The sequence below is a fragment of the Mandrillus leucophaeus genome, unplaced genomic scaffold, assembly GCF_000951045.1.
Source record: "Mandrillus leucophaeus isolate KB7577 unplaced genomic scaffold, Mleu.le_1.0 Scaffold65, whole genome shotgun sequence".
Taxonomy (NCBI): Eukaryota; Metazoa; Chordata; class Mammalia; order Primates; family Cercopithecidae; genus Mandrillus; species Mandrillus leucophaeus.
In genome coordinates this window covers 1,918,569-1,929,603 of record NW_012107030.1, presented here as the reverse complement: position 1 = coordinate 1,929,603, position 11,035 = coordinate 1,918,569, and the positions used below count along the sequence as shown (strand labels likewise).

Sequence of the window (11,035 nt, the reverse complement as noted above, 5' to 3'; positions counted from 1 at the left end):
CTCAGCCATAGGTGCTTGCAACAGGTGTGGACCTGACCCAAGCTGGACACCTGACCCAAGCTGGACCACTCAATTCTGCTCTCTCCAGAATTAAGGTCAAGAGAAAAAGCAAATGAGAAAATATTGCTGAGTACTGTGGATATCAAGTCTCTAGAAGAAAAATCCACAACCTTGGGCCCTAGAGGTTCCTACTTCATGCGTCCTTTTCCTGATCATGAGTTATTTGACTTTTTCTTTGACTTTCAGAACTACTGCCTCAGGATCCTTCCAGCAAATTTTAGCTGAGTGCAAGCTAATTTGAAGTGGGTTTGTGATACTCACAACCAAAAGAATCTCAACTAAGTTATGAGACAGCCCCAGGCAAATGATAAATACCCTCTCCTAATGCTGCTTCGTCCTGTCTACAATAGATTTAATAATTAGCCAGTTAAATTATCAATTTATGCGAGTAACTATCATAAGGTGAAATACTTGTTTTAAAAAGCTATCTCTTTTTTTGGAAAGTTTGATGGCTCTTAAATAGCTATTAGAAAATATACTTTTAAGTTGAATAACTTGTATATGTTTGTGTACACATATACACACAGAGACGCTAATATTTGAAAGTTAATTGAATTGTCAATTGTGTAATAAGAAATTTTAAGTTAAAGTTCATTTTTAGTTTTGTCAGTTATAAAATACTGTTTAATTGTTGCATAAAATTTGAAATTGTGGTAGTTTTGTCCCACAGATTATCCCACAGGGCTTTACTTATAGTTTATCTGATCCTAATCACAATCTGTAAGGTAATCACTATCCCTGTTTAAACACAAGAAACTGTGTGTTGTATAGTGTGTGTGTGTGTGTGTGTGTGTGTGTGTGTGTGTGAAAGATCACCCAAATCATTAAACCAAACAAGTTTATAGCACAGACTAACCGTAAAAAATACAGAAAAGCATAATGATTACTAAAAAGCAATTCACGATATTTATCATTGGGAGTAAATGCATGCAGAAAAAGCTTACTTTGGAGAACCTATTCAGATTTATGCTCTGCAACCAACATAAATATGAAAAAGAGTCTATACACTTGCACTGCATTTGGCAAAAATGAGTAAAAGTGAGGGATACCCTGGATACACTTCCTGACTCACACTTGCCTGAGGCAGGAGGGAGCATAGCATTATGGAAAATAATCATTCGTAGGCAGCTCTGATGTGAACATGGTTTGCATAGTTGAAGGAGGTATGCTGTTGTCAACAGTGCTACAGCTCTCCATGTCAAAAGGCAGGTCTCTCCTAAAAACGTTAAGCATGTACTTATCTCCTCTAAGACGTGAGCAGATTCTGTTTTACACACCCATGTGGAAGTCAGCAGGGGTATTTTAAGGGCTCCCTCAGTTATTAATTGACATTTAGGAGGAGTGCAGTGGCTCACACCTGTAATCCTAGCACTTTGGGAGGCCAAGGTGGGCAGATCACGAGGTCAGGAGTTCGAGATCAGCCTGACCAACATGGCGAAATCCTGTCTCTACTAAAAATACAAAAATTAGCTGGGTGTGGTGGCACGCACCTGTAATCCCAGCCACTCAGGAGGCTGAGGCAGGATAATTGCTTGAACCCAGGAGGCGGATGTTGCAGTGAGCTGAGATCATGCCACTACACTCAAGCCTGAGTGACAGAGCAAAACTCCATCTCAAAAATAATAATAATAATACTAATTAAAAATAATTTCACAAATAACCTATGTTCACTAGAAAAGTTTGAACTTACAACTAACAAAAAATAATAAACTTTTCTATTGATATCTGGATGAATGTCCTTTCGTACTTTTCTAAATATCTATATAAACACACATATATTTCATGAAAATAAGGTGAAAATGCCTGCTTTATTTTACATAACAATATATTGTCAGCATTTTGTCATTGTAGGGAAACAATTCTCCATGAGCCTCTCACATTTCTGCACATCTTGTGAGCAGAGGCACCCTCCACCTATTTTCCTGTCTATCTTTTCATGGATATTTATATAGTGAACAGGTGTGGAAGATTGGGATAGCATTTCCCTTCAGAACAATGGCAGATGTGTTTATTGTTAACTATAAAAGATTTGGGTTTCCTAAGCTTGGAGTTCCTGTTCTGTAATACAGCCACTGATGGCAGTGCTAGTGTTACCTGGCCCTTTCCTGTCACTCTGTGGGAACTGGGACTTGAGAAACTGGCAGGGAAAAAAAATCCCTGAAATTCTGACTCCTGATATTGCTGTGAGTATTAGAGACCTCTGTTCCTGACCCAGGGGTCTCGTGTCTTCTTTCATGAAGCTATGGCAGAGTTGTTAACTTACAAGTTGGGTAAAATCTGACTCCCCATGGTCCTAGACAATTATATTGCTAAACGATTGTTCAACATCATCATTCTTGATAGCTGTGTTTTGACAAGTGCACTCCGACGTCTTTATCCAATTCCCTGTCATTGGATTCTTAAACTGTTTTCATGGTCTTGCCCTTGAATATAATATTTGCATACAACATATTTATACATTCATCCCTTATAAATAACTTTTCTGGATGAAAACTTAAGGAACTTTTACTTTTGATGAACTGCATATTAAATACCATTTGAGATTTTCTGGATATTTAGCAATTAATTTCTATTGACTGCTCCTTTGTCAGTGGTCCTCAAGGTCAGGCGCATTGAGGGGATGGATGGGGCAACCTACGACAGAAGATGGGATGGCTCAAGTGTCAGGGGCCAGTCATCCTAGGGTTAGCTGTGAAAATAGAAGGCAAAAGGTCAGAAGTCCAAAAGGATAATATAGTTCAAAAACCTCAGAAATACGTTCTTACCCTAATATTCCATCTCTACAGTTCAACGTCTACTTGTTGCCAAGCTTATGCACATGAGACAAAACAAAGCCAAGGCCAAAGCCTGGCTAATTTGGCTGGTAATAGACAGTGAACCACTTATAGATTTAGACAGTTTATTGTTTTTACATAGACAGTGAAAAGGGGGGCCAGTTTCCCGTGATCCTTCCCAAACACCAAACTGGGCAACACTGAAATGAAAGGGATTGGATGACTACACCATGAGCTGGGACACGTGCAGATTTTGGCTGAACAGTTTCATGTTCTGCAGCTCTACTTTTGGAGTGGGGGAAACAGGGCAGAAAGTGCCAAACCTTGTCAGCACCCTGAAGACCTTGAGAGACTAATTCATGACAGCCTCCCAAGGAGAGAGGAAGACGAGTGGGAGATGGCTTCACAGCAGCTCATACAAACCTCATGTCCTTGGAGGAGTACAGGCATTGTGCCAAGTCATTCAAGAGGTAGCTTGTCTGGATAGGTGCAAGTCACCAGGGCACCATGGTGGAACCATTGCCCCACACTTACTTTTTTATCCTATTCTCTCACATTTCCTCCAACCTCTGTCCATACACTACTGCCTGCTGTTGCATGTTCTCCGGACGTACGCCCCACGCTCCTGCAGCTGTGCCTTGGTTGCAGGTGAGCCTTTAACTGGGGTCATTTTCCTCCATTCCATACCACCTAGCAAAGTCCCAACGGCCTCCAAGCTGAGCTTGGTGCCTTAATATATTTAATGATGATGACATCCCAAGAGCCCAGCAGGGTGGGTATAGTATACTCATTTTACCGAAAAGGAGGGGAGTTGTTAGGGAACTTTCTCAGGGCTCTCCAGTAGCAGAGCCAGGATTCAACTCCTTTGATCCTTCACAGGATGCAGCACAAAGCCTACCTCATAGCAAGTTAGCACAAAAAGTCTGGAGAGTCACATCAAATGAATTGCAGCAAGAGGGCACAAGAGGAATTGAATCCACAATCTTGGATAATCAGATCTAATGGTGGGTGCCAGAGCAACTGATGTTCAAGGGACATGAGGGATGGGGCACTATCAGAGTCAGAGCTAACTCAGCCTGAATCCTGGGCCTTGCATAGTCTGGTCTTGAAAGGGGAGGGCCCAGTGCTGGGAGAGCTGGGGGCTAGCTGTACTACCGGAAGCTTGTGTTTGAGGAGAGAGGATTTGAGGATAGAAGGGGCATCAGTAGGTTTGGGGTTCATCCTGATGTTCCCTAGCTTCTCCCTTCTCTCTGGAGTCTCTTCTCCCGCTGGTCTATCTTTAGCCCTTTTAGTTCCAATCACTTTATCCTTTCAGCCTGGCTGAGCTCCCCCACTGGTCTCATTCTCCTCTTACCAGACCTGGGGTTGTCCGCTGCTTTTGGAATTCACCATTAGGAGATAAGGAGGCAGCCGCAGGTTGACTAAGCAAGGGTCATTGTCTATTTTAAGTTTCAAAGGTATCGCTGGAAATAAACACAGTTTTTTGCAAGAGTGAAATGGCATCTGTGGTAGAATTGGAAAGACAGTTGTCGTTTTGCTTGGAGTTCCTCTTCTACAGATGGCAGCTGGACCTTTCAAAGTCAAGGGTGACAGTCTGCACATGGCTTCTCCCCAGCACTGTACTGGGTGGTGGGGGTGGGTGCAATACACTAGAAATAAACTTCCCTGGTTTGCTGCTCTGATTGAGGCTTCCTTCCCCCACCCCCTCATCAGTCAGGATGCAGGAGTCCCCACCTGGGTATCTTCCACATTGAAAATTGTTCTGTGTTGAGAAAACATGGCACAGAGATTCAACCCACAGGGGCTTTGGGGCTAGGTAGGTATGGCTATAAGCCTTAGCACTGCCCCTCTACAGCAGCTTTTGTAATGCTGAGCAAGTGACTTTGCCTCTCAGAGCCTCCATTTCCTCATGGGTAAATGGGTATAAGAGGATCTGCCTCCTAGGGTGATAGGAATGGATTTAGGGAAATAGTGCAGGTCAAGAGCTTATGAGTATGTGGCCACAGCAGGGATTCATTACTGTTGCTCTATGACTGTTATCAAAGCTGTGGCCCACACGTACACCCAGCTAGTCTGCTGCAGGCTGTGATGCCTGCTACAGTGGAGCTATGATTGTAACTGTAGCCCACCCCCAGAATCCCTGGGTCCCACACCTGTGGATTCAACCAACTACAGATCAAAAATATTAGAAAAAATTAAAAATAGCAATACAACAAAAATACAAATAAGAAAACCCATATAACATCTATTTATATAGTATTTAGGTATTGTAAGTAATCTAGAGATGATTTAAAGTATACAGAAGGAAGTGTGTAGATTCTATCCAAATACTATGCCACTTTGTATCAGAGACTTAAGCATCCATGGATTTCGCTGTCTGGCGCTGGGGGGTCCTGAAACCAATCCCCCATGAATATTGGGGATGACTGTATTATTATTGGGCCATCTTATCCCTTGGGGAAACCAGATCTCCACCAGCATTAATAAGGCAATTGCTATGCCAGAGAGCATTAATACTGAGAATCTCATGTTTTCATGTCACAACATCATATTTAAGGATATGTAAGAGTTCTTTATCACTGGCAATAAACTCTAAAGATAAATGAGCCAGAGCCACCAAGGAATAAAAACTTCCCATCTTTGTACGTGCCCAAGGATGATGCTGTTACCCTTAGATCTAAGCCCTAGGCCTGAACACAAGCAAATGGCTGTTGGTTAATGGCCCTGGAGATCTGGAGGACTGAACAGAAACTCCCCAAATGATAACGTTCTGGGGAGTCATAGCACTGATGCATTCACTAGGCATCTACCTCTGATCTGGAGGAAGTCCATGCTGCTTCAAATTCAGAGTGTGTGCCCTAGGCATCATATGGATTTTCCTCCTCTCCATCCCACTCTATGCTGTGAAACTGAGGTTAATTGAACTGCTAAAATGATGAAGTTATATATACCAGCTAATTTTCCAATGGTCAGCATGACCTTTTCTAAAAGTGTGTTCAGCATTTGAAAACGTATATTTTTCCAACATCTCACCATGAAATACATATCAGAAAGCAAAGTTTTAAAAGATTTTCTTTTATATTGACAAACTAGGAAGTATGAGATGTTCATTTGTCCTAGAGTTAGCAATTGCATAACCAATTATGAAGTCTGAGAATATCACAGTTGACTTAAGCAGCAAATAGTCATGCCTATGTAATTCCATTTAACTGGTTACTCAGCTCTTTTTGAAAGGCATTATTAAGCTTGTTAGGGAACCTCAAAGGGAATCAGTTTCATTAAGCAACTAAACAATTAGACCTTGGAGTATTTAAAAAGATTACAGGCAGACAAATAGTACTGCAAACTGGCCTGTGAAATACATTCAAGAACTCAATAGACAGAAATAAAGATTTACAAAAGTCTTTCTTCCGATTGTGTTCCTTCTAATTACCTTTTTAATTGTGTGTTTTCTAATTGAGATTGTTTTTTTCCCAATGTAAGATATGTACTGCATAAGTATATGCATATTATCTTCATAATATTTGTATCACAGATAAGCCAAAAGAAGAAAATGACCGATTTCAAGAAATAACCAGTATCAGTACTTTGCTCTAAACTTTCCAGAGGCCTACATAGTACCACCAGATAGCTAAAAGCCTAGGGGCCAGAGTCAGAGTGACTGGATTTATAGCCTAGTTTTATCGCTTATTGACTCTTTGATTTTGAAAATTCACTTAAACTTTGTTTGATTCTGTTTTCTTATCTGTATAACTGGGATTTTAAATTGTACTTCTGTACAGCATTTTTGGATGATCAAAGGAGATAGTATGTATAACATCTTAATTCGATGGCTGGTATTCAGTAAGTCTTCAATAAATATTAGCTATTTTATATATCTTATATAGACAGCATATAATCAAAATGGAATTTTATTGTATCTTCTGTTTTTATAGTTCACTTTTTATTTACTGGCATATTGTGAAGATTTTTCTCTATAAATGGATGCACATCTCTTTATTATTTTTAATGGCTATATAATACTGCATCATCTGGTGCTTGATAAATTACCAGGTAGGAAGCTAAGCAAAGCCATGGTTTGGGCCTCACCCTTCCCTGCTAGAGCTCAGTGAGGGCAAAGCTCCGCGTCCTATCCCAGGTCACCCCTGATGCGCCAGAGTGAGTTTTTTTACCTTGGTTCAAACCCTGTGACCAAGTTCTCAGCATTCATGGGCTCCTTTACTGTAATAGAATGCCCAGCTAGCAGAGGCACTAGGGATTCCCACCATTGAAGGCTGCCCAGGAAAGAGAGCCTCTTTCTTTGCTTCTAATAAACCAGCATCTCTGTCATTTGCATAACTTCTGGAGAAGGGCCAACACATTTTGGGAAGATGCTTGTTTTCTTGCAGAGGCAGCTGAAACTCATTTGAATAACCAAGTCAAATAAATTCAGAAGAAGCCAGCGCAGCATGAAAGCAAGGATTATCATTCCTGTTCCTGCCATATCCCCAGCAAGTAGCACAGTGAACCAACTGCAGAATCATAGACTCGCTGCTACAGGATGTGCAAGGTGACCTGGTCCTCCTTTACAGGTGAGCTAATGGAGGCGTGACCCCAGGTCACATGAAAAGGAAGAGGCAGAACAGGGGAAATCTTAGGTATTTGGACTTCACGTTCACAGTTCTTCCCACTCCACTCTGCTACCTTCTACTCTCTCTCACCCAAGAGAGACTGAAAGTGACTGCAGGTGCAGACTTTTGTGAGAGGAAATAACTCAAGTGCTACAGTTGATCCCTTTTGTTCCCACTTGGTCAGGACATCTTGGGGAAAATTAGGGTGGACAGAGCTACATGGGTTGGGGAGGAATAGAGTACAAGGTAACATCAATGAAAACAAGTTGGTAAAAAGAGAAAATGATGTTACCAATTCAGTCCTCTAAGTGTCTAACTCAACAACAACAACAGCAAATACACTGTGTGTGTCCACCATTGGAGCATCCTATCTGAGAGTTTTATGCATGGAGAAGACAAAGTTCAGTTCCTGGCAGGATGAGAGGACACATCGTTCTGATCTAATATGGAATCCATTCTCAGCTCTAGCATTTCCCCCTGCCGAGGACCGCGTAGATGTACGATGTTCCCTGAATTATCTTTTCAAAATGCAAATCTAGGCTTGTGGTTCCCTGCCTTAAACCCTGTCAGTGCCTCTCCATTGTCTTCTGAGTGATCTACTAACCCCTCAGCAGGAATCTTTGGGGGTGAGAGCAGCAAGGAAGGGGTAGGATGATTATGAGTTTCTTAATTACACATTTCTCGAGGTCTGGAGCCCTCCAGTAATGGCACCTGGCAGAAAACAGCCTTGCCCCGCAGAGTTGTCTAGAAGTGGGTGACAAAACCCAGCAGGGCCAGGCCCAGAGTACTGGGCCTACCTTGACCATAGGACCTCAGCCTTATGGATTTCTGCAGTGTCAACCCAGAGAAGACAGATGCATGGAACAGACCAAAGCAGTTGCTTGCTTTTCCCCCACAAGGCCCTTAGTGTCTGAGGCTCACCCCGTCTAATGGACTTGGAGTTTGAGACAGCAGTTGACCCTGTTGTTTTTCCAGTTTGATATTTAGTTATCAGTGCGCTCAGCCCTTATCTTTTAGATATTTGGCATTCAAACCCCAATCGGGACTCTTGTACATCAGCTGGCTAGGAAACATTTTGGGTAATTGGATGGTGGCTACCTGTCAGCTACCAGTTGGATTCGGGTGCTGTGTTTCAACATCAGTGGGTACTTATGCAGTTTATTGCATCTTAAAATTGTTACATAAAAATCAGTAAAAATGAAAACTGGAGGGCTGATGTTAATGGTAAGAATTACTGGTCTTATAAATCCATACAATTGAAACAAAGATGAAAAGCAATAGCACGTTAACAGTCTTTGATTTTGAAGAACATCTATAAAATAGAAGGCAATATATTGACAATATAATTTTCTATGCCTTAAAGGGCTAGTAAGAATTTTCATAATTTGTCTCTCAGAGAACAGAAGTCTTCTTCTAAAATATATTATCTATTTTCAGTTTTCACACATCTGACTGATGTCCAGTAGGAAGATCTTGACGTCAAGAATCTCGTGCCACAAGGAAAGCTTTAGGGGGAAATGGGAGCAAAGTGCAGAGGGAGAGGCTGATGAGAGGCGTGGACAGATGAGGCAGTGCTGAGTTCTGAAGGCTGCCCTGATGCTGAGATTCCATAGCTGGGGCTACCCTCATGACCCCCAAAACTCTCTTATCACTAAATACCAAAGGACCGTCCCCTAAGGACTGATGGACCAGATACACAGTGTTAAAAGAAAAACTTTAAATAAATTAAATATAACAGAGTTTAAGCAAGAAAAAGAAAAAGATTCATGAATCAGGCAGCCATCCGAATCACAGCAGATTCAGAGAGATTCTAGCACTTGCCACATGGTCAGAGCAAATTTATGGACAGAGGAAAAAAAAAGTAGCGTGCAGAAAACAAAAGTGAGGTCCAGAAACAGCTGGATTGGTTACAGTTCTGCATTAACCTCCTTTGCACATGGTTTGAACAGTTAACTGCCTATGAGTGGCTCAAGCATGGCTGCTGGGATTGACTGAGACTCGGCTAGCTTACAGAAGCATAGTCCTGCATTAGTGTTCGGTTTGCCTGCCTCCTATGTTAGGTTACAGTTCCTCCATAAGAACTCAAGCATGACAGTACAAAGGCTTTCTTAGACCAGATTTTAGTTTGATTTTACAGTGATGCGGGGCTTGGTGTGAGATGTGGGGAAAAGGCACGGGCTAAGACTCTAAGAGAAGGTGGCTTGAAGCCAGTGATACGCTCTTGGATGGAAACAGCTTTCTACTTTCACTCAGGGGTGAAGACAACAGGACCACAGGCTATAAAGAACTGTGCTCTACGGAAATGAGACAGAAATGCCTATTGTGAGCCTAGCGTGCCTAGTACATAAATGTTTATGACACATTGAGGGGTCCCCTTTTGTCAAGTAGAGGAAGCAGGAGATGGTCACATTATTTTAATACATCTGTGTCAGTCGTGTAGTTACCAAGTGCCCCTTGCTGTTCTCTCTAATCTTTTCACTTTATCTTTTAGCTACTCTCATTAGGGGAAAGGAGATAAAGCGAACCGACATTTGCAGGTGGGGCTGCTGCGTGTGATTATGGAGAGACAATGTGAATGACACCCTTGGCATTGCACAGTGCACAACTTATGCAGCTGTACAGGATGATCCTGGCTGTTGTTTGCCTCCTATTGTTATAGTAGGTAGCTAGTCATGCATCAAAAGGGCAGGATAGGGTTCCCTCCCAGGAATGGCAGGCGACCATCAAGTAATATGGTCAGGCGGTTGTTACACTGTTCCTCTAAAATAATAATTGGTCGCAGCCAGCACTACGGAAAGGCAGTCTCCCAACAGACAGAAAAAACCTGAAACTGGTGATCAGCAGCTTCCTGATAAGATCTCAGGAGTTGGGTGAGTGGACTCAAGCATGTACACTAAGAGGCAAAGTGGTGGAGTTTAACTGGTATATGACCTTCTAAGAGCCTTCAACTGGTAAGGGAAGAATGCCTCAAGTGAGCATCATACAACTCCAGTAAATGGTTGTAGCGGCCCCTCCCAAGTGCTAGCAGGCCACTGTGCATGCAGATATCCCACATCAAGGGAAAAATCGGGGGAGAAGAGAGACAAGCTCCAAGAAGTATGCCAATATTATAGAACCCTGAGTCAAAGGTCAAACCGGGCACTTGATCTCGCAAGTTGGCTGCTTGGCCCTCTTCCAAGTGTATATTCCTTCCTTTCATTCCTGCTCTAAAGCTTTTAATAAACTTTCACTCCTGCTCTGAAATTTGCCTCGTTCTCTCACTCTGCCTCATGCCCATTCAGTTGAATTCTTTCTTCTGAGGAGGGAAGAACTGAGGTTGCTGCAGACCCATGCGGATTTGCTGCCAGTAACACTATGTTTGTGGTATGTGCTAGATCTTCCTATTATCATATCAAATTGCACTCCTAAGAGCCCTGGGAGGTGGGATTATCCCCACTTGTCACTAAAGAAATAATGAGTTGGAAAAGTTGAAGGATGTCCCAAGATCACAAAACAAGGAAGTGATGAGACTAGAATGAAAACTCTAGTCTGACTCAGCTAGCTCTCTCCTTCCTTCCTTCCTTCCTTCCTTCCTTCCTTCCTTCCTTCCTT

At 42.2% G+C, this 11,035-nt stretch overlaps 1 long non-coding RNA gene across 1 annotated transcript in view; it reads right to left on the bottom strand.

Moving 5' to 3' along the window:
- Positions 1–886: 886 nt before the first annotated feature.
- LOC105554553 overlaps positions 887–11,035 on the bottom strand; it is an 88,901-nt gene continuing 78,752 nt past the window's right edge. Inside the window, exon 3 of the long non-coding RNA XR_001008345.1 lies at positions 887–2,749. This is a non-coding gene — a long non-coding RNA (uncharacterized LOC105554553). The remainder of the gene's footprint in view (positions 2,750–11,035) is intronic.